This window comes from Puma concolor, chromosome C1, assembly GCF_028749965.1.
Source record: "Puma concolor isolate L17-30 chromosome C1, mPumCon1.1.hap2, whole genome shotgun sequence".
In the NCBI taxonomy this organism is placed as follows: Eukaryota; Metazoa; Chordata; class Mammalia; order Carnivora; family Felidae; genus Puma; species Puma concolor.
In genome coordinates, this window is record NC_141674.1 from 17,153,510 (window position 1) to 17,179,773 (window position 26,264).

A 26,264-nucleotide genomic window follows, 5' to 3' on the forward strand; every position below is an offset into this window, starting at 1 on the left:
AAGCATCCGACTCTTGATTTTGGCTCAGGTCATGATCTCACAATATGTGAGTTCAAGCCCTGCATCAGGCTCAGCTATCAGCACAGAGACCACTTCAGATCCTCTCTCCCCATTTCTCTCTGCCCCTTCCCACACTTGCACACTCTCTGAAAAATAAACTAAACAAAAACAAAAACATCTCTACAGGGAGAATTAGTTGACCATACCTTCAAAATATGTCCAAAATCCATTACTTCCTGGCTATGCACCCTACGACCCTAGTCCAAGCCATCATCCCTCCCCTAGACTATACTGATCACTGCAAAAGTGGTCTCTACGCTTTACACTGCCTACCTTTCCCCACCTTCCCCCACCCCCCAGTCTATTCTCCCACAGCAACCAGTCTAAGCCTCTCAAAAAATAAGTCAATTTGGGGCACCTGGGTGGCTCCATCAGTTGAGCGTTTGACTTTGGCTCAGGTGATAATCTCACGGTTTGTGAGTTCAAGCCCTGCATTGGGCTCTCTGCAGTCAGCGTGGAGCTTGCTTGGGATTCTCTGTCCCCTTCTCTCTCTGCCCCTCTCCTGCTCATGCACTCTCTATCTCTCTAAAAATTAAAAATTAAAAAAAAAAAAAAACCTAAGTCAATTCTTGTCACTCCTCTACTCTGACTCTCCAGTGGCTCCCCCATCTCATTTAGAATAAAATGCACTCCAAAGGTCTTACACTAGCTCTGAGCACCTACCTACTCTGGGTCCCGCTGCTTCTCTGCCCTGACTCCTACTACTCTTTCCCTACCACTCCACTGCAGTCACACTGGCCTCCTTGTGAAGGACATGACAAGTCACATCATACATCGGGGCTTTTACACTTGTTGTTCCCTCTGCCTGGGATGTTTTTCTCCCAGATATCCCTGGCTGGATTCCTCACCTCTTTCAGAACGGCTTAAACTGTCACCTCATCAGAGGCTTTCCCTGATCTTACATAAAGGAGCAATGACCCCAGGCTCCCTATCACTTGACTACCTTACCCTGCTTTTATTCTTCTGGGCACATATCGCCTAGTGGACATTATTTATCTACTTACTAGTTTATTTGTATCTAGTTACTGTCTTTTTTTTTTTTTTAATGTTTCTATCCTTCAGGATATAATCCTTGAGAACAAGGACTTTTTCTGTTTAGAGCTATATTAGCATTTTGTTTAGAGCTGGCTAGCTCTAAGAATTGTACTAAGCATGTAGTTAAGTGGTCAATTTTTACCATCAGAATATAAGCCCCAGTATATATAATAAAATACTCTATGTACAATAGGTACGTGTAATGAGTTTTGTTGAAAAAAATGATTACCTGCCCTGTCAAATTCATGAAGTCTATTAGAAAACATTGCTGCTTCTTAACTACAGAGAACAAACTTAGGCTAGCTGGAGGGGAGGTGGGCAGGGAGATGGGTTAAATGAGTGATAGGTACTAAGGAGGGCACTGTTGTAATAAGAACTGGGTGTTATATGTAAGTGATCAATTACTAAATTCTACTCCTAAAACTAATATTACACTATATGTTAACTAACTAGAATTTAATAAAAACTTGAGACATACAAAAAAAAATTGGTGCTTCAATAAAGAAACTATAACACCATCAGAAAGATCAATGAACAAATGATTGTTCACACTACCCAACCAGAAATGAGTGTCATAACCCGGTTCCCTGAGGTAGGAAAAATGCCCCAGGGAAAGGAATAGAACAAGAATCCTGAAGCAGTTAACAGGGCAAGAGTTTGCCTCAAAGTTTCCCACCCCTTTAAGAAGAGCCTGAGCTATATCTAATGTGCCCCTTTCCCAGGAGGGGTCACCCTGACAGTGAGAGGCCTTGCTGAGATCCCTTTCCTATGTCCCACCACAACCATCCCTAGAACCCAGTTCCCAGACTCATTTTGCAGCTGCCCCATTGCTTTGCCTGTCCAGAGAACTTTTCTCTAGCTATTAACCAGCTACCACTGGTGACCAAAACCACTAGGTAAGGGCCTCTGGCCATGCACTGTGCGAGCTGCTTCTATTTCATTAGTGCTCTCCACCTTGGTCAACAACAACCAATAAAATAACTGGCACACAGAATCCAGAAAGGCTAGGAAAAGGAGCTAGTTGTCAATCAAAAGGATCTTTCATTTGTTTATTTTGCTTTGCTTTTTAAAGATTAAGTCACTGTCTCAACCAAAAAAAAAGTAACTTTCTCAAAAGAGAAACATTACAGTACAACGAAAATAACCCAGGGCTGAAATCCAGTCCTCCCATTTACTCCCTGTGTGAACTTGGAAGTTCTTTAACTTCTCCAGGTTCATTTCCTCATGGCAAAAATAACAGCACTTACCTAATAAGGCTGGTGCAAATGCTAAGGGAGATAACATATGTCAAACAAGACCATGCCTGGCATACAGTAAGTATTCAATAAGTGGTAGGTGCCTGGCATACAGTAAGTATTCAATAAGTGGTAGTGAGGCCTATTTCTGAAAGTTGTTGACCAAATGCAAGGTTAGGCTGGCTGGCTGGCTGGCTGATTACATCAGAAAACACATTAAGTACTTAGCACTGTGTTTGGTTCATAATAGGTCATCAACAAATATTAACTTTTCTCCCTTTCCTGCAATGCTGCACAAATTGTAGAGACTTCAGAAACCATCCAATTCTATCAGTGTGGCCAGGTTTTGCTGTACAACCATACTTACCATTTAGGTAATTTAAGCTTTCCGTTAATGCTTCTGGGGGCTCTCCTGATACTTTGCTGTCTTAGAAACAGGCACTCACTATCTTTCAATGGCAGTTGCCTCTTGACCTGGACAGAATATAAACAGAAAGTAAGAGATAGGTAAAATGTGAATTGCACCAAGACCGAACTGAGGGGAGAGAAGACTTTCCTTTTCCTATCAGATGATATGGTCTCAAGGGAGACTACACAGTCTTTCTTAAATTAACACACCTATACATTTCCCAATAGTCTAAAAACTCATGACATCTTACAGCTTGAGAGGGATCTTTGAAATCAACCAGTTAGATGCCCTTGATTTATGGAAAGAAACAAACTTGGAAAGGGTGAGTCACCCAACTGTTTAGGGTAAAAGCCAGGAATCTACTAAAAATAAGATGTTCTAGAAAATGGGTAAGAATGGGGCGCCTGGGTGGCGCAGTCGGTTAAGCGTCCGACTTCAGCCAGGTCACGATCTCGCGGTCCGTGAGTTCGAGCCCCGCGTCAGGCTCTGGGCTGATGGCTCAGAGCCTGGAGCCTGTTTCCCATTCTGTGTCTCCCTCTCTCTCTGCCCCTCCCCCGTTCATGCTCTGTCTCTCTCTGTCCCAAAAATAAATAAACGTTGAAAAAAAAAAATTTAAAAAAAAAAAAAAAAAAAAAAGAAAATGGGTAAGAAAAAAACCCCAAACATCTGTGGAGTACCTACCACACCCAAGGCAATATGTTTTATGTTGTACACAAGACAGTATTATACAGGGGCACTTTGGCAGCTCAACCAGTCAAGTGTCTGACTCTGGCTCAGGTCGTGATCTCGCGATTCATGGGTTCGAGTCCCACACTGGGCTCTGTGCTGACAGCTCAGAGCCTGGAGCCTGCTTCGGACTCTGCATCTCCCTCTCTCTCTGCCCCTCCCCCTCTCGTGCTCGCTCTCTCTCTCTCTCTCTCTCAAAAAATAAACATTAAAAAAATTTTTTTGAGACAATAATACAATATTGCCCCCTAATAAAGAATCTAAATTTCAAGAAGTCAAGTGACTGGTCCAAGGTCTTACAGCTTGCAAATAAATGGTAATCAGGCCTTAAACCCACACCTGTCTAACACAAAAGCCCCTTCACCAGGCTGACTGTCACTGGGTTGCCTTCTAGATGTGGTTCTCCAAAGGGCCCCGAACCACCTAATACCAATTAGAACCAAGCACTGCATCTCTGTCTGCAAACTTACCCTCTGGTTTTGTAATGAGCATTCTACAGGAGACCCAAAAAAGTCTACTAACCCACTGAACATTACCCCTAAAATTTCAAAAGAATTACTGGAGGTGGAAGATCTGGGGCAAACTTCTGTCCATCCAAGTCTTGCCAAAGAATGGAAAGATACCTTCTAAGCTGGAAGTAAAGCATCTATACCTGGTCTTATATGCAAACTATCCCCCTTCTTTCTCACAACTGCCCATACCTCCCTTACACATCACACAGGCCACCATGTGACCTTCTTCCAAACTGCTGGTCCCTTTAATCTCATTCCCACACCTCCACTACCAAACCCATTACACATATATAGTAGAGTCCATCCCCGCCTCTATGCTCCTACAGAGCAAAGCAAGAAGGTTTAGAATTAAAATGGAGAGATAATCAAATGATAGGTTTTTTTAAATGGCTTTAAAAGAAAGATGAGGGGCTTGAACACTCAAGCCAGTAGACCAGAAAAGAATTAGGGACAAGCAACGAAACTAGAAAAAAAAAAGGAGGAGAAAAGATCTATACCAGGGTCAGCACCCAAGGAATGGCTTGAGTGGATGTGGGAGAAGTTTTAGCTCTCCCCAAATACCCTCCCCTCACACACACTTTTTAAAAAGTATTTAATGTACTTAAACAGCTATTTTAATTATTGAAACAGCTTCAGAACTGGTGCACAGACCTTGAACCCTGCCCCTTACCCAACAGCTGTCTCTCTTCCCCTCTCCACCCACCTTAGACACACTTTCCTCTCCACAGCCTAGAACCTCTCCTACATAAGAATTCTGAACTCCAAAAAATGCCCACATACATCTGGTCTGTCTCCACTCAGCCGTAACAATGACAGCAGCAGCCCTGCGAAAGCTACTGCCTCCCCCATCTCTTGCCACATTTCCTGGCATATTACTAAGGCCCAGGGGGCTATTCTCTTCAAAACAGGATAGAATGCTCTGCCCAAAATCAGATGAACAGGAACTCCTGATGATCCTGATTTGTTTTCAACTGTCTACATTCTGTCCTTATTTCTAAGGGATGGAAGTAAGCACCAAATGACTTCTTTCTTTCCTTTACTTCTTGCATCCTTGGCATACTGACCCTGTGTCCCCAGAACAAGAGGATGACTGTAAATACCCTCAGGCTCTTTAGTGCTGCCCCTTCAGAGAGCTTTCCACCCCAGGAGATCCACCCACACCCCTTCCTTCTGGCACCTCTTCTGCTCCTTCTTGTTAACTTCTAGTGAAGACAGTGGTGGTAGTATGGGTATGGGTGGGTGTGTCTGTCTCTGTCTAGAAGCAGAGATGAAAGGACCCTAACAGATCATGCAGAGTCTAACTGCCTCATCTACCAGAGGAGAAAATGAGTCTCATGGAGAAGAGACTGATCCCAGGTTGCAAAGCATGTTAAAGTGAGCATGGTTGAATCCACCTGAGGTAATGAGCCATACAGAAAATGAGTCCATCCTTATTTGATGGCTGAAGAATGAAGCTCTCTTAAATATGTATCACTTTTGTTCCCAAAATACTTTCATAATGGATAGAAATGCAAGTAGGAAATTGTGGTTCCAGCATGATCCCCCAACAGATAACATAAACTCTGGATAAAGTGCCAAAAAAAACTGTCTGAAGTGAACAAAGGCTGGCAGATTTTGGAGGGAAGTCAAAAACTTGTAGAAGGGGTGGGGATGGGATGAATTCTCCATTTTTGGAGCTTTCCCCAGAGAGCTATCCAGCTACACTGCCAGTCAAAAAACAAACCCTAGACTTTCTCTCTGGAGGAACCATAAGACAGTGCCCAGAGCAGCCACAGATAATGGGAAGAAAGAAGAGAGCCAGAGAAGCAAAGTCCCAGGTGTTGAGTATGAACTCTGTCCAAATCTCTAGCTGACCCCTGCACTATGCATGCACAGGGTGGAACCCAAGCACCTCAGTCAAGGGCAAAAGAACGACTGAGATCTGAACAGCCACCCCTGCAGGGGAGACAAACCTGGCAGTTTTGAGTCTGAGTTAATTGCCTGCTAAAATAAAAACGTCAACAGAAATCAGTGTCTCCACAGCATAACATTTACATGCATTCATGTTCAGGAGACAACCCCAAATTACATAAAGAACTAGAAAAACTACAGCCATTTGCAAGGGAAAAGACAATTAGCAGAGGGCAACTCCAAGATGACCCAAATACTGGAATTATTTGACAAGGATATTAAAACAGAAATTATAGCTAAGTAGAGAAACTGATTTTTTTTTCTGAAAGTGGAAGTTTCAGAACAGAAATTATAGCACCTGAAACAACAACAACAAAAATCCTCTGAATGAGCTTAGAACAGAATGGAGATGACAGAGAAAAGAGTTCATGAAATCTACAGATAAACAGAAATTATCCAAAGTGAAAAACTCTGCGTCATCTGCAGTCTCTAGAAGAACCATCCTCAGCTCTTCACCTGAGTATACAGTGATTACTTTCTGTTACCAGAAAAACTGATACCAGAGAGACCCAGAATAACTAAGGATCACAGAGATACCATTAACCTGCAATTCTGTTGGAGCAGGCCACCCCTCATATCTACTAATTAACTTTTTGAGGTCTTCCAGATATAAGCAAAGAACAAAGTGTGAAGGTGGAAAATGAGAGGGCAGGATAAAAATTTAAACCTGAGATAACCATAATATCCGAAGTCCTAGGAGTCAAATCTGGTGCCCCACTGTGTCTACTGAGAGGCAAGGAGACCATCATTTTTTCACCTGGAATTGCTGAAGCAACATTCTCAGGCAGGAGAAAAATGAGGAGGGACTTAATGTTTTTCTTCTGCCCTGTGCAATCTCTTCACCAAAAAGCCAACCTGTAAATGGGCCAACGGAAGGATGAAGTGTGACCAATCAGTGGGTTTGAGGCTGAAGAGTGCCAGCAGCTTGATGAGAGCCAACCTGGTGCCACCCGGTTGATAAAAGCAGCTAACCTGAATGCCATACCTGACCAGCTTCCTGCACTCAGGTCATTTCATGTTGGAGTTCAAGACATTCCAGGTAAAAGCAGAGGGAAAAACATAACCTGCAGAAGAGATGTCTGAAAGCCTTGCCTTCTTCTCATCCCCCTCCCACCCATCCCACCTGCCCACGAGGGAGAAGGGTACAGAGCAAGTGAGAAACTGGTAAAAAGAAGAGGTGCCTCTTAGGGTGAAGAGCCTTGGACAGGAAGTTCAACCACTGACACCTCAGACATGACTTTTATACTCCCTGGGCCTCAGCTTCATCAGTCGAACAAAAAACTCAGACGACATGATATTTAAGGCCCTTTCCAATAACAACATGTATGAACCCTTACCCATGCTGTTTCCGTCTGCCCCTGAAAAAACCGTAATAGATCCCAAAAGGCAAAAGTGGAGACATGCCAACTCATTTGATTTATTAGAATATCTCAATTATTCAATTTGTTAAAGAATAAATTAAGAGTCTTGTTATTAATTCTTAAATTATGTTAATAACAGATTTCAATACCCATCTATGATGGAGGGCTGCTAAAATAAGGTCTAATTCTCCCAGGATATAACTTTTTTATCCGTGTAACTCTTGGGATAAGAAGGCAGATACTCTTATCCCCCCTACAACAGATGAGCAAACAGATTAAGACCTGTGACTCTTTTAGGAAGCTAATAACAGAGACAGGACTAGAATCCAGTAATCCCTTCTCTGAGCTCCAGGGCTTTTTCCACCTTACCAAAGAAACCTTACTTAACAAAGAACCAAGAGTAGAAACAAGATTAGAATTAGAAAGAAAGGATTTAAGAACTTTCAAACACTATGGAAGCATTTATTAATAAACAATTGATAAGACTAGTTTGCGATTAGGACATCTATTTAAAAGCAGACCCTCAAGGACTGCCACCTGTCCGCTGTTTCCTTTTCTAACAAGTAGGCTATAATTGAGACTAGGCTTCCTTGCAATTAGCCCGTGTTTGTGGGGTTTAGCAATAGAACCACATGTCTAAAATTGCTGGTTTTAGACCTGCTTTAGAAAGTTGGCTAAATCAGAAGAACATGCTGGCTCCCTTTAACCTCTGGAAGTCTATAATTAGGATACCAAGGGGCCCAAAGGATTAGACCAGGTAATGGCAAATGTAAACAGCAAAGTCACAACAACCAGTCTAAGGAGAAAGAAACTGAAAGTGCTTTTATTACCTAATTCAATCTTCATAGTAACCCTATTGGGTAAATACCATCATGATTACTTTATAAATGAGGAAGAAATAAAGGGTCAAAGTCACACAGCTGATAAGTGGATTCTCATGTAGGTATTTTGGATCCAAAATGTGCTTTCTCCTCTCCATTATACCACCCTGGAAGGAATTCTCTCAGATCTTACTCTCAAGAGAATCAGTCCTGACCCACATCCCAAATAACACAGACCGACAAGCAGTTGATAGGTAGTTTGTGCATTCTTTCATTCATTCACGTATTCATGCAAATATTGGCTGGCTACAGTGCATCAAGCTCTGAGGAAAATAGGGAGCAGAAACAGAACTGTCTTCATGCCATTTATTGTATAGCGCAACAGGAAAACACTAATTAAAGAATCATACTATTAAATTAATAGAAGCTGACCCATTAATAGGGAGGTCTAGGAAGGCTGCCCCTAGTGGTGAGGACATTTCCAAGCAGAAGAGGGAGCATGTTGAATATGAGGAGCTCAAGTAGATCTGGCTGACCAACAAGGGAGAAGAAGTGTGACAGGAAATGAGGCTGGAGAGGTATGGAGCAAGCCACACCATACAGGCCCTTGGAGGTCCCATACCACAAGATTATAACCTGAGCTGAAGTCGGCCACTCAACTGACTAGACCACCCAGATGCCCCATCATTTAACTCTTAAGTAGGGATAAGGTATGCACATTTCCAGATCACTTTGGCTTCAGTATGGACAACAGATGGAAGCAAGGACAAATGGTGCCAAAAGATGGGTAAGAAGGCCAGTTCCCTGTTTCAGGAGATGGTGGCCATAGAGCTAACACTGCCAGCTGCATACAGGGCACTTACTGTGCCCCAGGCACCGTTCTAGGCACTTTATAGGAATTAACTAAATCCTTAGAACAACTCTGTGAAACAGATACTATTATCCCCATCTTCTAAAAGAGGAGAGGAGCGCCTGGGTGGCTCAGATGGTTAAGTGTCAGACTCTTGGTTTCAGCTCAGGTCATGATCTCACAGCCTCATGGGTTTGAGACCCACATCAGGCTCTGCGCTGACAATGCAGAGTCTGCGTGGGAGTCTCTCTGTACCTCCCCTGCTCATGATCTCTCTCAGAATATACAAACATTTAAAAAAAAAAAAAAAAAAGAGGAGAGAAGTTAAGTAATTTAATGGAATCAATGCCTCCCTTCATGTGGTCATTCCCTTATAATCAGTTCCTTGCAAATATCTTTAATTCATTTGTCCCCCTCCCCTAATATTCAACTAGTAAAACTTCAATCTTCACTAAACCAAACTAACAACCTCTCCAGGCCTACACCAAAGCACTAAGTTATAAACTGTGTCTGTAGAGAAAATGCAACTACTGACTGGTATCATTTAAAAAAAAAAAAATTTAGGGGGGCGCCTGGGTGGCGCAGTCGGTTAAGCGTCCGACTTCAGCCAGGTCACGATCTCGCGGTCCGTGAGTTCGAGCCCCGCGTCAGGCTCTGGGCTGATGGCTCAGAGCCTGGAGCCTGTTTCCGATGCTGTGTCTCCCTCTCTCTCTGCCCCTCCCCCGTTCATGCTCTGTCTTCTCTCTGTCCCAAAAATAAATAAACGTTGAAAAAAATAAATAAATAAATAAATAAATAAAAAATAAAAAAAAATTTTAGGGGCGCCTGGGTGACTCAGTAGGTTGAGTGTCCGACTTCAGCTCAGGTCATGATCTCACGGTTATGGGTTCAAGCCCCACGTCGGGCTCTGTGCTGACAGTTCAGGGCCTGGAGCCTGCTTTGGATTCTGTGTTGCCCTCTCTCTCTGTTCCTCCCCTGCTCACACTCTTTCTCTCAAAAATAAAGATTAAAAAAAATTTTTTTTAATAAAATAAAAAAATTAAAAAAAAATTTTAAACAGGCTCCACGCCCAACGTGGGGCTTAAATCCACAACCCCAAGATCAATAGTTGAATGTTCTACCAACTGAGCCAGCAAGGCACCCCACATTTTAAATTTATCACCACAAAATCTCAAACATGTCCCTCAATGCTGCCAGCAACCCTACTATATCTCCCCTTGCTAGGTTCACTTTCCAACTCTCCAAAACAACTCTTGCACCTCTTTTTTTTTCCTCAATAAACCTCCAACCCCGATCAGCTAAATGACTGTCCCCAAGAAGCAACACTCAGACCATCATCTCCCTAATGCCAAATCTAACCATATGTCAGCATTCTGTGTTCCCTATTGTTACAATGAAGAGGGTCTGCTGATACATAAAGTACAACTTTTCATGTCTACTATGGATCTGATTCCCTCTTATCTTCATATGCAGTGATCTCCACTCTCTTACGTCATTTTTCTCCTGTACAGACTCTCAAATGACCCTTGCCAAACAGCATGAGATCCACAGGCCAGCACTGGCTCACAAAATCTTACCAGTGTAAGTACAGGAATAGAATAGGCACCTAGACATTTGTGAAGCAAGCAATGTTGTAGACACTGCTACAACGTGCAAGCATAGGATCTGAGGAGGACTTCTCAAACAGGGTCTAGACCAGTGAGGGTGCTGATGAACTCACACAGTGAGTCACACGTGGAGTGAGTTACAGACAAAAATCTGCATAAGAATACCACATGTAGGTCCTGGACAGACTAGAAAAAATTAATTTGTCCTGCATCACTGACAGCTTGAGAAGCCACACTCTGGAACAGTGCTTTTCAAACTTGAATGTGCACACAAATCAGCTGAGGATCTCACTGAAACACAGACACTGACTCAGTAAGTCTAGGGTGGGGCCTAAGACTGTATTTCTAAGAGCTTCCCAGGTTGATCCAGAGGCCACATTTGGAAAGCAAGATTCTAGAATTTCCCATCTTAAAAAAACAAAACGAGGGGCGCCTGGGTGGCTCAGTCAGTTAAGCGTCCAACTTCAACTCAGGTCAGGATCTCGCAGTTCGTGAATTCGACCCCCGCGTTGGGCTCTGTGCTGATGGCTCAGACCTGAAGCCTGTTTCAGATTCTGTGTCTCCCTCTCTTTGCCCCTTCCCCACTCATGCTCTGTCTCTCAAAAATGAATAAACATTTTTAAAAAAATTTAAAACAAACAAAACAAAAACCAGAAACAATAAACTCTCCCTTGATCTCACACCTCCTTCCAGTTAGTCTAACCCCAATGTCTCTGTTTCTCTTCTCTTCACAGCAAAACCTCTCCGAGTACTCTACACGTTTTATTTCCATACCTCTAATGCTCAGTCACTCCAATCAGCCTTCTATCCTCAACACTCCACAAAAACTGTTCATCAGGGTCAAAGGCCTCAATACTGACAAATTCTGTGGTCACTTCCCTATCCTCCAAATGGCATTTAACGCAAATAACCACTCCTTCTCCATCAAAACACTTTCTCCCTTGGTTCCAGGACATCATACTTTCCTCATCATCCTACTCCACAGGTCATCTTCAGTCTGCTCCACCTTCTCCTCTACATGACCAGAGATAGTACCAGGACCTCTTTTCTTTATCTGCACCCTCCCTTCTTTGGGCAATCTCATCTAGTCCCATGACTCAATATCAATGACTTCCAAATTTTCATCTCCAGCACTGACAATTCCAGAAGCATTTCCGACGGCCTACCGGACATCTCTACCTGGATGTCTAATCGATATCACATATCCATATATTCCCATATTGTTGATTGTATTGACCTCCCACCCGTCTTTCTCCCAAACTCATTCCTCCTCACATCTTCCCCTATTTACACTATCACCATTCACCCAACTGACCAGGCCAAACACCTAACCATGCTGAATGTGTCTTTCCCCCACACCGAACATGAAATCCATCAGCAGGTCCTATCAACTCCAACTTCCAAATTTTCTTGAACCTGTCCCTCTGCTCTCTACATCCCCATTAAGCACCCTAGTCCAAGCTACTGGACTCTCTCTCACCCTACCTACTGTAATAGCCTCCTTAAGCCTCCCTGCTACCAACTGTCCCCTATGAGTACCACTCTCCAAACAGCAGCAAATTTCTAAAAACTTAATCAGATCAAGACTCTATTCTGCTTAAAAACAACACAACAAAATACCTCTAACAGCTTTCCCTTCCACTTAGAATACTCTAAAGTCCTCACCAGAGTCTACTAGGCCCTGCATGATCTGGCCCCTTACCTACCTCTCTGACCTCATCTCCTACCAGGTCCCTTTCCTCACTTCCTGTTTCTTGCACACACTGCGTTCATTCTGGCCTTAGGGCTTTTGCACTAGCTGTTCCCTCTTCCCTTTGTACAGCTGGCTCCTTTCAGTCATTGAAGGGTCAGCTTAAGTTTTATCACCTCTGTAAAGACTTGGCCAGATAATATTAAGTAGCTCTCAACCTCTAACATATCACCCTAGTTTATGTGCACCTTAACACTTAACCCCATCTGGTATTTTGTTTACTTACTTACTGTTTATCTCCTCCTCCCCACCTCTACCCCCACCTTCTGTCTACCTCATCACTATATCCCCAGGGAATTCTGTACCCTAGAATGGTGCCTGGCTGACAATAAATAGATGGGTCTGTAGCACAGGGGAGCAATCCAGGCTGGATACATAAATTTATGAGTCATGTGCATAGAGGTGTGGTTACTAAAACCAATGGGGTGGATGAGATCACCCAGGGAGAGTGTCTAGTATGACCAGGGAGGAGGGCCTGCGAGAGTAGTACATTTAATAGCTGTAGAACGGAGGATGAACCTGCAGAAACAGCAGAGAAGTAGGAGAAAGAACAAGACAGTGTTAGATCACTTGAGCCAAGACAAGAGAGTATTTCTAGAAGGAGTGGTCAACAGCATCAACTTCACCGAGAAAATGAATTTGAAAAGTCTGTTGAATTCAGCTTCATGAAGGACATCAATGACTTTACTGAAGTGTACAGTGAAATGACAGGGCAGAAGCCAGCCTAGGACAGGCTAAGAGGAGAGAGGCAGTAAATACAGACATCTTGTTTAGATTCGAGAGGATGCAGGGTTGAGGATGAGCTGTTTGGTCTGTTTCTGTTTAAAGGGGGCACCATCCTCGCACTGCCACATGTACAAGCGGCAGGTCCTGGCAGCCGCAAGTCACCCAAGGGCTTCAAACCTTTTTATTCAGCTAAGAATTCCGTTCCCCTTGGACCGATTCCTAAATGTCCAGAGTATCAATCTGGAAGTCTTTTTTCAAACACAGATCTCATCTTCACTACAACGGAAGGTAAAAATGTACACTTTCCCTTGGTGTGTCAGGAACAGAACACGTGGCTTTTTATACCAGAGGGCCTGGGTTTAGAAAGTTTTCTCTGCCATTTTAATTCCAAGGCTCATTTTGGGGGAGTCATCGTTATTTCTACCCCCAGCAAGAAGTTTCTTTCCATTTTACAGCCTCTAGAGAACTTCCCATTGTCTCTGTTCCACACTCCTTCTCCACCCTGCCTGCTGCCCAGGCAACATACCACAATGGGAGGAGTACACACGGTCTCAGAAGCCAGGGAATCTTGGTTTCCTCTATACTTCAGTCACACAGCAGTCCGGGTGATTAAACTTCACGATCTCAATTTCTTCAAGTGTACACAGAGACTATAATATCTAAACTTCATGGGACTGATGTAAAGGACTATATGGAAATACAGATTCAGCATAAGCAGATAAGGCCTGGCATAATGTGTTCTATAAATGTTAATCCAATTTTCTTCTTCTCACCATTCTGATAAAGCATTGTATCCCCTGTGTGTTTTTATTTAGTTTCTCTTTCCTTCTAAGTGTACTAGGAAGACCTTGGGAAAGGAACCCTGAGAAATTTACTTGCCCAGTTCCAGCAGAAATAATTTTAAAGAAGTACCAGAAGAGGTGGGTGAGGCCAGAGGTGTTGCTGGGCAGCATGTGAAAGGGCAGGGAGGATGCCCCTGGGCAGAAGACATCAGCAGGCTCTCTGCCAGGTTCTCTGCATCTCCCCACCACCAACCCTTGTCCAAGTTCCTTCTTATAGCCCTGGATGTGCCTCTTTATCTCATCTGCTCAGAAAGCCATGCTTGCCAACAAGTCTCAAGTCAGTGTCTTCAGTATTCAAAACAAACAGCACACACACTCAGAGCACACACATACTGAGCAGAACACAGGGCAATGAAATCCTGAGACCCAGTCCTGTCTCTCTAATTTACTGGTTCTGTGATCCTTAATAGATATTATAATTCTCTGAGTAGAAGTTTCCTCATTTGTAAAACAGAGATAACAATATATCCAGACTCCAAGGCTGTAAGGACCAATGAAATAATATATGTGAAAGTACTTTATATATTATAAAACATGGTTATTGTTATATTACAGGTACACAGAGCAGCTGCAGAATCTACCTTTGGCCAATTGAGGTGTGTTACTGAGAAAGTCCACATTCTTGGAGTAGTCTGTTCTATGATCTAAGGCTACCTGTTTCCAACTTAAGTGCTCCAATCTCTAGCCGCTAAAAAAGTTATATTCTAATTTCACTTGATTCTCTTATCTTAGCAAGGACTCAAACTTCTCTGACTAAATGGCTCCATGTCTCCAAATGGTAAAGACCACTGGCCCTGATGCTAAGGGCCCTTTTTGACTCTAACATTCTAAGATTCTCCATCCTTTGCTCCCAAAGTACTTTGTCCATATCTCTACTTGCACAATTCCCAGTCTACTTTGCATTATAACTTTGTTTTGTATCATCCCCTAAGGAGAGAGCAAAAGGCTGTCTTACTGAGTTTGATATTCTCCATAGCACTTAACATGGAGCTTTGTACACAGAGCTTTGTGCGCCAAACAATATTGGCCGATTGACTCAACGCTAATTTCTAATTTTTTGCACTTATTGTCCATCCCACACAATAACTATAAACTCTTATTCTTCTATGCTTTTTTTGTACCTCCATAGGCCTGGCACAGTGTGAAACACATAATTTTTTTTTTTTTTTAAGACCAATGACTGGTTTATTTCTTGGTCAAGATTTGAAAAAGCCCAATCAACCTATCCTACCTATGATTTTTAACAACTGGCTCTGGTTATTGACATATATAAACATGACATTTATCAGAGTGTCACAAAAGGAAACTGCATAATGGAGTTATTACACAGATGGAGGGAAATGAAATGCGTGAGTTGAGGGGCCTTGTTCTCCCCAGTGGCACCAAAAATATGGTAAAAAGGCAAATATATTGATAGCAGACCTGGACTCTAGAGTTTATCTCTAGAAGATGGGCAGTCTTCTAAAATGGCTCCCAAAGATCTCCACCCCCTAGTGTCCATGTTCTATGTGGGCTCTTCCCCTTGAGTTTGGTCTGGGCCTCAAGACTGGTGTCTAACAGTGAGAACATAGGCAAGAATTATGAGATGTCATTTCTGAGATTAGCTTATAAAAGACTGAATTCTTTCTTACTGGCTCTTTCTCTTTTTGCCGTCTCTTGCTTGCTTTGATGAAGCTAGCTGCTGTGCTACAGAAGCCCATATGGCAAGGAACTAAAGGTGGCCTCCATCTACCAACCAGTAAGGAATGGAGGCCCTCAGTCTAACTGCCCACAAGGACCTGAATCCTGCCAACAACTGAGTGAACTTCAAACCCTTCTTCGGTCACACCTTGATGGCTGACATCTTGATTACAGCTAAGAGCCTGAAGCAGGAGACCCAGCTAAAGCCATGCCTGGCTTCCTATCCCACAGAAACTGTGATATAATAAATGTATATTGTTTTATGCTGCTAAATTCTGTTATGCAGCAACATATAACTACCATACCCTGTATGTTTAAAAAAAAAAAAAAAAAGGAGGTGATATGGAGAGATTAAAAGATTCTTTTTTTTTTTTTTTAATTTTTTTTTTCAACGTTTTTTATTTATTTTTGGGACAGAGAGAGACAGAGCATGAACGGGGGAGGGGCAGAGAGAGAGGGAGACACAGAATCGGAAACAGGCTCCAGGCTCCGAGCCATCAGCCCAGAGCCTGATGCGGGGCTCGAACTCACGGACCGCAAGATCGTGACCTGGCTGAAGTCGGACGCTTAACCGACTGCGCCACCCAGGCGCCCCTAAAAGATTCTTAAAAAAGATATAACCAGGGGCGCCTGGGTGGCTCAATCGGTTGAGCGTCCAACTTCAGCTCAGGTCATGAACTCACCTTCTGTGAGCTCAGGTCCCACGTCGGGCTCTGTGCTGACAGCTCAGAGCCTGGAGCCTGTTTCAGATTCTGTGTCTCCCTCTCTCTCTGCCCCTCCCCCGTTCATGCTCTGTCTCTCTGCCTCTGAAAAATGAATAAACCTTAAGAAAAAAAATTAAAAAAAAAAAAAAAAAAAAAAAAGATACAACCAACCAGCCACAATGTATGGATCTTAACTGGATCCTAATTCAGACTAACTGTAAGAAACAAAACAGAATCATTGATGAGAAAATGAAAATTTGACTGACTGGATATTTGATGGTATTAAAGAATTCTGGTTTTTTATGTGATATTAAAATTATAGTTTTTTTAATTGTAAGAAGTCCTTAACTTTTAGAGATACATAATGAAATGCTTACAACAGATGAAATGATATAATGTCTGGAATTTGCTTCAAAATAATACAGAATGGGGTTAAGTGGGTAGGGTATAGATGAAACAAGACTGGCCATGATTTCATAACTATTGAAACTGGGAGTGGATACATGGGAGCCCATCATGAAGTTTCCTTTTGTATACATTTTAAATTTTCTCTAACAAAAAAAACTAAGAAAGGGAAGAAGGGTAGGTAGAATCCTAAAGTCCAAGGGCCCCTCTAGTTCTCACAATCTAACTACACTACAGCCACTCTGACCTTCCCTAGGTTTTCTGCACTGGATATACCATTTCAGTCCATGCCAGTGACCAACATTACCAACTCTCCCACAAAAATTCTGTCGAGCACTTAGATCTGATAAGTTACTTAAAGTAAGATTATTTAGACAATTTGGCCCTTATAGGTAAAGAGGGTGGAGTGAAATGGTAGCTAATTGCTAGAAAGTGCTTGGCACAAACTAGAAGGAATCACCATAGGTCTTCCTGGTGTGGGAAACCATCCCCTAATGCACTTTATTGTGGCCTGCCTTTGGACACCCCAGCCTCCCACCTTGATAGGTATTTTAACATTTCCTCCCTATGCTGTGTACAGACTTAATTTCTTGCCTCTTAATGTTTTCTTTAATTAAGCCTTAAGTATCTTAATTGCTGTGAATGATCTATTTTCCAATTTCCCACTGTGTTCAGCTAATTAAAAAACAAAAAAACAAACAAACACACACACAAAACTCATGGTCAACAGTTCTGCAAGAAAGTAACTTCAACAGGAAAGAAATCATATCTGCTTTTTCTTGTCAGAGTCTCTGATTCTTAGATTAGAGAATCAACCTTTGAAGTTCCTACTAAACAAGAAAATTCACACAACAAAGTGAAACTGGGATAGACAAAAGAGAACTTCGTGACTAGTTCCCACACTCTTTCTCTGGGTACACCACCATTGCTACTACCATATCCCAGTTCTATTGTATAAGAGGTCCACGCTCTAATCTGTTATGATAGCTTCAATCACCCATACTATATTTATATTCTAGCCCCTACCTTTCACCCTCTCTTTAAAAGAACAGTCCTAAGATTTACACTCCTGGAGGTTTTCAACGCTAATTATTGGAAAAACCTAGGAGCTTTCAAAAATATCATTTATCTGATAAATGACTGAATTTCTATAATGAGTCAATGATATGAAAAAGTGGGAGCAGGGGAAGGACTTGAAATACAAAGAAACTTAGGAAACATAACAACTTAATGTACTGCATGGGTTCTGGTCAGATCCTTACCCTAACAAAGTAACTGCAAAGACATTTTTTAGACAATCAAGGAAATCTGATTATGATCCTATCTAGATGTTATTAAGGTTTTGTTAATTTTCTTTAATTTGATAATAGCATTATGGTTATGTGAGAAAATGTATTTAAAGATGCATAAAAAAGTGTGTAGGTATAAAATGATATGATTTCTGGGATTTGGTTTAAAATTCTTCAACACATTAAAAAGAACTGAAGGATGGGGCGCCTGGGTGGCGCAGTCGGTTAAGCGTCCGACTTCAGCCAGGTCACGATCTCGCGGTCCGGGAGTTCGAGCCCCGCGTCGGGCTCTGGGCTGATGGCTCAGAGCCTGGAGCCTGTTTCCAATTCTGTGTTTCCCTCTCTCTCTGCCCCTCCCCCGTTCATGCTCTGTCTCTCTCTGTCCCAAAAATAAATAAACGTTGAAAAAAAAAATTTTTTTAAATAAATAAATAAATAAATAAAAATAAAAAGAACTGAAGGAAATGTAGCAAAATCTTGAAATTACTGAATATAAATATATGTAGGTTCACTGTATTAGCCTCTCTCCTTTTGTGAATGTTTGAATTTTTTTTTCTTTTTTTTCTTTTTTTATTTATTTTTGAGACAGAGCATGAATGAGGGAGGGGCGGAGAGAGAGGGAGACACAGAATCTGAAACAGGCTCCAGGCTCTGAGCTGTCAGCCCAGAGCCCAACGCAGGGCTCGAACTCATGGACTGTGAGATCATGACCTGAGCCAAAGTCGGACGCTTAACCAACTGAGCCACTCAGGCGCCCCGAAATTTTTCATAGTAAAAAAAATTTTAATACTACCACCTAGTACAACCAAACTCTAGCAATATCTACCAGAGCTAAACATATGACCCAGAATCTTATTCCTAGGTATACACCCAAGAGAAATGAGTGCATATGTTCACCAAAAGATATACATAAGACTAAGAGTGTCCATGGCAGCTTTGTCATATAGCCAAAACTGGTAAGATCCCAAATGTCCATCAACAGTAGAATAAATAACTGTGATACATCCAAACAATGAACCATTACATACTGCTACATACAACATGGATGAATATCCAGACACAATGTTAAACAAAAGCAGCCAGACCCAAAATAGTTCATGCAGTCTGAGGCTATTTATGTTCTATTACATGAAACTCAAAAATAGACAAAACTTATCAATGGAGATAGAAGTCAGAATAACTAGTTACTTGGGTAGCCAGTACCGATGAGGAAGAAGCACGAGGGAGCCTTCTGGAATTCTGGAAATGTTCTCTATCTTGACCTGATGCATATCTTGATGTGAGTAGTCTTTACATGACAGCATACATACATAAAAATTCATTGAGTATTTTACTGAAAAATCTGGATAATTTACTGTAGCTATATCTCAATAATGAACAAATAATGGGAGTAAAAATCAGAATCCTAGGTATCAGTATTTTATAAAAGCTCTGTAAGCAATTCTAATGTGCAGCCAATACAAAGAACCATTCTACCTCAGCAAGCTCAAAGTTAAGCCTCCCAAGTCTTCCTACTTCCAGTTCAATAGTACCTGTGAGATAAGGTAATAAGAACTGAAGCTTGAAAAGATGGTGGAGCAGAGAGGAGGGAGAGAGTTATCCCTTTGAAAAGAGTAGGAATCTAGGGCAAGGGAGGAAAAGTTGAGGTCAGTGCTGATGGAGCTAAGAACAAAGCTGCAAAAGACTGAATATGACAACTCATTTTAATTCTAGCTTTACCACCAACGAGCTATGGGTATGACCTTAGGCAAGCTGCTTTATCTCTCCAGGCCTCCCTATGATCTCGTACAGCTTTTAAACAAAGTCTGGAGAAGAAGGTGAGAGGAATCAAGTAAGAACAGGCCCTTTTAAAAGACCATAGGTTTCCCTCTAACACAGACAGCACTTACCATCCTGTATTGTAATTATCTACTTCTTTATATCCCCCCACCAAACTGTGAGCTCTTAAAAGGCCAAGATTATGTATTTCATCTCCAAATCCAAGCACATGAATAGAACTTGGCACACAGTAATAGTTCGGTAAATGTTCAATGGCTACATAGCTGAACACTATGAGGAGTGCTTCTATTTATATTCTTGTAAGTATAGTTATGTATACATAAAAAAGAACAATTCATCTCCCACATGTATACCTTTAAATAGCATTGAGTAATATTATTTTCTTTACTAACACCAACTAAAAGAAGTCCAGATTCCAGGATGCCCAAAATCATCAGAAAGGCTCCCCAAAGATGTCCTGCCAGAGGCCTCAAAAGTCCATGGCTCCTCCTCCCTAAATAATATAATGAATAATAATATCTAATGCTTACACATTATTTCATACTTCAAATCACTTTCACTCCCATCCACTCAATTCTCACAACTCTATGAGGAGATACTATCAAACCCATTTTAAAATGTGAGGAAACGGAGGCTCGTATTTTAAATAATTTGCTACTCTAAGGCAAGCTGAAAGCTTCTAAAGAAAGGCTTTCGTAGGCAGCCCCTTTCTTCAGCACCCAGGAGAAACATCACCAGTTCTATTCCCCCAGCCTCCCCAAATAAGATGGATCCATCAGTTCACTAGCTGCTTTTATTAAGCTAACTACCTCTTAGGTTTTCCTTGTACCCATGAGACTCAGTTACACAGATTACTTTTATTATGTTTTAAGCAAAAAATAAGACCAGCACAGGGAGAAAAATCCCAAGACTACAGAAACCCACACTCAAAAGTTGCTGTTTAACCTCTTTGTGTATAAAGCTAAAAAGAAACAAGACTAAAACTTGCTCCAACAAGCAAGCTCTAAACCCTACTTACTGACCAGAGAACTCTGCAGCACTCAGGATATTCGTTATGCACAGATGATTCAGTCTGTACTTGCTTCAATATTTTCTTCAATAATTTGTACTATTATTTTCTCCACACCACTGTAAATTCTTACAAAGGCAAAGGTCATATCTTCCAGTTAGGAAGGTCCAGCTCCTATAAAAAAGTACATAGTACCCCAAATCACACCACTAAACATGTTTTTCTGTCCTAGTAATTGATATAAAGTCTTTCCCAAAATTAAAAATTAAAATACTTTAACAAGTTGACATTCTTCAACAGAACAACACATACAGAATCTAGAGACTCTAAGAAACAAAGATCAAAGGGCACTTGGCACCACAGTAATGCCAGGCACACATTTTAGTGGAAACTAAATCAAAGTGTGCTGAATAATGTTAACTAGGAGCTTAAAATTCATTAAAACTCAAGGACCAAGAACAAAGAAAGATGGGCACAGAACACAGAGTTAATTGGAAAAATAGCAAATCAGATTCTAAGGCAACCACCCAAGGTCATGCTGGGGTCCCACAAGGGAACACTCTGGATTTAAGCACCAGAGACCTAGAGCCCCAGTGCATGCATCAGAACAGGGGCCTAGCACACAGGTTCTTTCGCCTTGAGGAGCATCTCAAACAGCAGCAGCTGGCCCCCTCCCCCCAATTACCCTCCACTCACATGCCCTGAGGCCCTGCAGGCCATAGGACTGCTGGAATTAAGCCAGACAGAACTAAAAGTTGGAGGAAATTAGCATGTCACCTGACACTTTTCTGGCATAGCCTAAACTGATTAGTTTAAGTTACAAACATGACTGCAAGATTCCACTATGCTGGTGAGACTACTCTTTTTCTGCAACTAAAAATAACCTATTTATCAAATAGGGAGCATTCCTCAAGTTTTTTCTACCCTGTCAGCAACCCAACTTCCATTTCCTCAACTCCTTCATCTTCATCTAGAGTGTTTTCTTGGATCAAGTCTCCTCACCTCTCCGACCTTCGCAACTCCTCACCCTAATCCCGTGAACACAGCATAAGAGACTAAACTCCTTTCTCCTAACTCAAACTTTTAGTTTCTTTCCAGTTACAAACATTTACGAAGGTTAGAGGCTCCTGCCTTGTGTAAAGCCACAACTAGAAGATGGGTTGAGCTGCAGCAAATAATAATGAAAAGCAACGAAAAAATGAAGGACAAGACAGGGCATGATCAGGAAGTCAGCTAAAGGCTTTTCATTCAGGCAGGAATGGAGGGAACCCCACCCGCTGAGAAGAATAAAGCACGAAGGTGAATGGTTTCCAGTAAAGAGCCAGACTGTATCTGGCCTTATCTCCTTACAACACAGCCATCAAGCCTGCTCTGGGACAGAATCGTACCCAATGAGTTCTGAGTAACCTACAAGAATCATTAAGCTGTCCTGGGGTTGCAGTGACATTTTCAGGGGGAACAAACTCCCATCATTTAAGCCAAACAAGCCAAGCTTCAAGTGCAGATTTTCTGGTCCCACAGAGCTGAGGGGCTCAAATCATTCCACCAGGAGTGGGAGTTCTAAGGAAGCTAGAAACCGTGTCCTCAGTAGCTCTCCCACCTGTTGGGTCCTGAGGTAAGCGGGCACACCTTTTCCAAAGGTGGAAACTATGTGGACTTTGAACTTCCTTATAGCCCCTTGTTCTCTGCAACAGCATCAAGAGAATGCCACAATACTATGCCACCCTACACAGACTGAACAAAGCATCTGTTATTCTACAACAGTTACTTGAGATACACATTTATATATTCTCCACAGATCCAACTTTAAAGTCTTCTTTCACTCTTATTTTTAACCTTTCACATTCTCTTTAAAAATAAAAACAAAAACAAAACTCACTTATCTATAGAATCCAGACTCTCAGAAATATTCCTCCTGAAAAAGAAAAATTAGCCTGAGACTACGCAAGGTACACTGTGGTAAAGTTCCAATGCAGCATCTATACTGTGTCAGAGCAAACTGAAGCTGTGGCCCTTCATCAGAGCATCAGAACCTTTCAGGATTCATGAAATCAAAGAATATCAGAGCTAAAAAGATCTTTGAGGATCAATAATCCAGCCTTTCATTTTAAAGATGGGGAAAATAAGATCCAAAGAGAGGAAAATGGAGGCTTGGAGCAAAACTGGACCTAAAAGCTAGGTGTCCAGAATCCCAACTCAAACCTCTTAAGCCACACCATTCCTCTTCATAAGACTGAGTTTATGGAAGTCCAGGAGCTAAAGAAAGGGAGGGAAAGGAAAGTAAATACATGGTTCCAAGCAGAGATCAACGCTGTGAACTCTCCTCCTCCTCTGTTGCTTTGTAGTGTGCCTCAGGGACTGTTTCTGTTCCTCCATATGCCTTAATTTTAGGAGCTTTTCTATTTTATTTTGAGTGAGAGAGAGAGAGAGAGAGAGAGAGAGAGAGAGAGAGAGAGTACAGAAGAGGGACTGAGGGAGAGAATCTCAAGCAGCCTCCATGCCCAGGCAGAGTCTGACACGGTGCTGGATCTCACGACCATGAGATCATGACCTGAGCCAAAATCAAGAGTAGGATGCTTAACCGACTGAGCAACCCAGGTGCCCCTCAAAAGCTTTTCTCTTGAACGTTACATAATTTTTACTATGAAGCAAGATATAAATTCCCACTCACACCTTAACCAGGCCTCCCAATCACGGGTCAGGCAAAGTCAAAAACAACCAACTGCTAAGATAAAATGACTACAAGAACCCTTAAGCAGAAAGATAACAACCCTTGGGGGAAGGGACATGTTTTAAAAAGATGACTCAACTGGATGACCCTAATGAAGGAAACTACATTACTAGACTTCATATTCTAGTGTCTAGTATCTAGGTCTTGGAGAAAATCTCAATTATCTGAATCTTGGTTTAATAGTAAAATAAAAAAATAAAGACTTTCATTCATTCTAAGGCCCTTTCAAGTTCTAAAAGGCTCAACCTCTTTGCAAGAGGCCTCTAATAAAGGAAGACGCTAGCCATGAGTACCCAAAAGGCAAGGTACAAAAGTCGTAAGTTTGGCCACCAGCCTGGTCCTGGCAAATACGCTTCCTAGCTACTCTAGCCTTCCCATAACCTGACAGTGAACACCAATGGTACCACTAAAATTAAACATGGGGGAAAGAGTGCATACTGTCTTTAACAGTGTGCCCACTAGAATGTTGGCTGTGACGCCTTTAAGGATCTGGTTTGACCATCTACAGATGGTTTAAATCTGCCACTACTGATTGTTTCCATCCTCTCCAGTGAAATCAAACTGAATATTTATTGTCTACCACTAAATATACTAAACACTTTCTCATTATCTTCATTCTCTATTTTTTCTTTGATTTAGCATTTTGCATGTTAAAAGACCTATTAAAAAATTTAAAAATCTAGTCACAATAACTAGACGTTTCAATTAGTAGAAAACCAAAAAAAAAAAGAAAAAACCAATTGAGCATAAGCAAGCTTTTTCTATAGCATCTAAGTCTACATAGCCAATGCCACATTCTTTCAGAGACCGCTCCTTCCCAGAGATGTGGCTGATGGTGAAAATGCCATATAATATAAGCAGAGAAGACCAGAATTTGGTTTTCTGCTGGCTCATCAACAACACACCTTAATATAAAGGCTACAGGGGCGCCTGGGTGGCTCAGTCGGTTGGGCAGCCGACTTCGGCCCAGGTCATGATCTCGCAGTCTGTGAGTTCGAGCCCCGCGTCGGGCTCTGTGCTGACAGCTCAGAGCCTGGAGCCTGTTTCGGATTCTGTGTCTCCCTCTCTCTGACCCTCCCCCATTCATGCTTTGTCTCTCTCTGTCTCAAAAATAAACGCTAAAAAAAAAAAAAATATATATATATATATATATATAAAGGCTACAGTATATCAGAGATTAAAGACAACAACTGAACTGATGCAAAAGGAAATGCAACCTCCAATGTAAATTATGAAAAGTAATGAATTTTAAATAAGCAAGTACTTGCCTGCCCAACCCACTAAGCCTGGGATAAAGACGATTTCTATCAACAAGATTACAAACAGTAATTTTCAAACCTCATTATGGATATGGAATTACTTGTTAAAACTGCAGATTCCCAGGCACCATCCTTGAATATTCTCATTAACTGGATCTGTTGTGGTGTCCATAGATTTGCATTTGTATTCTGATACAGAAGGTCCAAAGACTATGCTTCTTAAAAAACCATGATGAAAAAGGACATTGTTAGGTCTCCAGGACACCTAAATGTACATTTTCTGGGTGGTGTAACCTACAGTATGTGTTCCAAAGATGCCAGGTCAATTTTCAACAGTACCAGACTCACTCCCTCCCATACTGAGAATCAATATGGGCTGATTTCAAGCACTTTACTTTTTTTTTTTTTTTTATGTTTTTATTTATTTTTGAGACAGAGAGAGACAGAGCATGAACAGGGGAAGGGCAGAGAGAGAGAGAGACACAGAATCGGAAGCAGGCTCCAGGTTCTGAGCTGTCAGCACAGAGCCTGACGCGGGGCTCAAACTCACGGACTGTGAGATCATGACCTGAGCTGAAGTTGGACGCCCAACTGACTGAGCCACCCAGGCGCCCCCCCCCTTTTTTTTTTAATGTTTTTCAAGCACTTTAAACTAGGTAATCCTCCCTTCCACCTCCTAAAGCAACTTTTTTTTTTAACAATGTTTTTTTTTTAATCTTTTTTTTTTAATTTACATCCAAATTAGTTAGTTTTTTTTTTTTTAATTTTTTTTTTTTTAACGTTTTATTTATTTTTGAGACAGGGAGAGACAGAGCATGAACAGGGAAGGGTCAGAGAGAGGGAGACACAGAATCCAAAACAGGCTCCAGGCTCTGAGCTGTCAGCACAGAGCCCAACGCGGGGCTCGAACTCACGGACCGTGAGATCATGACCTGAGCCGAAGTCGGCCGCTTAACCGACTGAGCCACCCAGGCGCCCCTCCAAATTAGTTAGCTTTTAGTACAACAATGATTTCAGGACTGGATTCCTTCGTGCCCTTTACCCATTTAGCCCATCCCCCCTCCCACATCCCCTCCAGTAACCCTCAGTTTGTTCTCCATATTTATGAGTTTCTTCTGTTTTGTCCCCCTCCCTGTTTTTATATTATTTTTGTTTCCCTTCCCTTATGTTCATCTGTTTTGTCTCTTAAAGTCCTCATATGAGTGAAGTCATATGATATTTGTCTTTCTCTAATTTCACTTAGCATAATACCCTCCAGTTCCATCCACGTAGTTGCAAATGGCAAGACTTCATTCTTTTTGATTGCCGAGTAATACTCCATTGTATGTATGTATGTGTATGTGTGTGTGTGTATATATATATATATCCCACATCTTCTTTATCCATTCATCTGTCGATGGACATTTGGGCTCTTTCCATACTTTGGCTATTGTTGCTAGTATGGCTATAAACATGGGGGTGCATGTGTCCCTTCGAAACAGCACACCTGTATCCCGTGGATAAATGCCTAGTAGTGCAATTGCT

At 41.8% G+C, this 26,264-nt stretch overlaps 1 protein-coding gene across 13 annotated transcripts in view; it reads right to left on the reverse strand.

Annotated features, from left to right (window-relative positions):
* LUZP1 (leucine zipper protein 1) overlaps positions 1 to 26,264 on the reverse strand; it is a 107,483-nt gene that overhangs the window by 34,414 nt on the left and 46,805 nt on the right. For 9 of the 13 annotated variants that reach the window (XM_086716003.1, XM_086716006.1, XM_086715997.1 and 6 more), the window contains exon 2: positions 2,698 to 2,804. The exons of 2 other annotated variants lie outside the window; for them this stretch is intronic. The gene's annotated coding sequence lies outside the window, so the exon portion shown is untranslated. Of the gene's footprint in view, positions 1 to 2,697; positions 2,805 to 20,759; positions 24,369 to 26,264 lie in introns of those variants that run through there. 2 more of the 13 variants (XM_086716000.1, XM_086716001.1) reach the window with 2 other exon arrangements.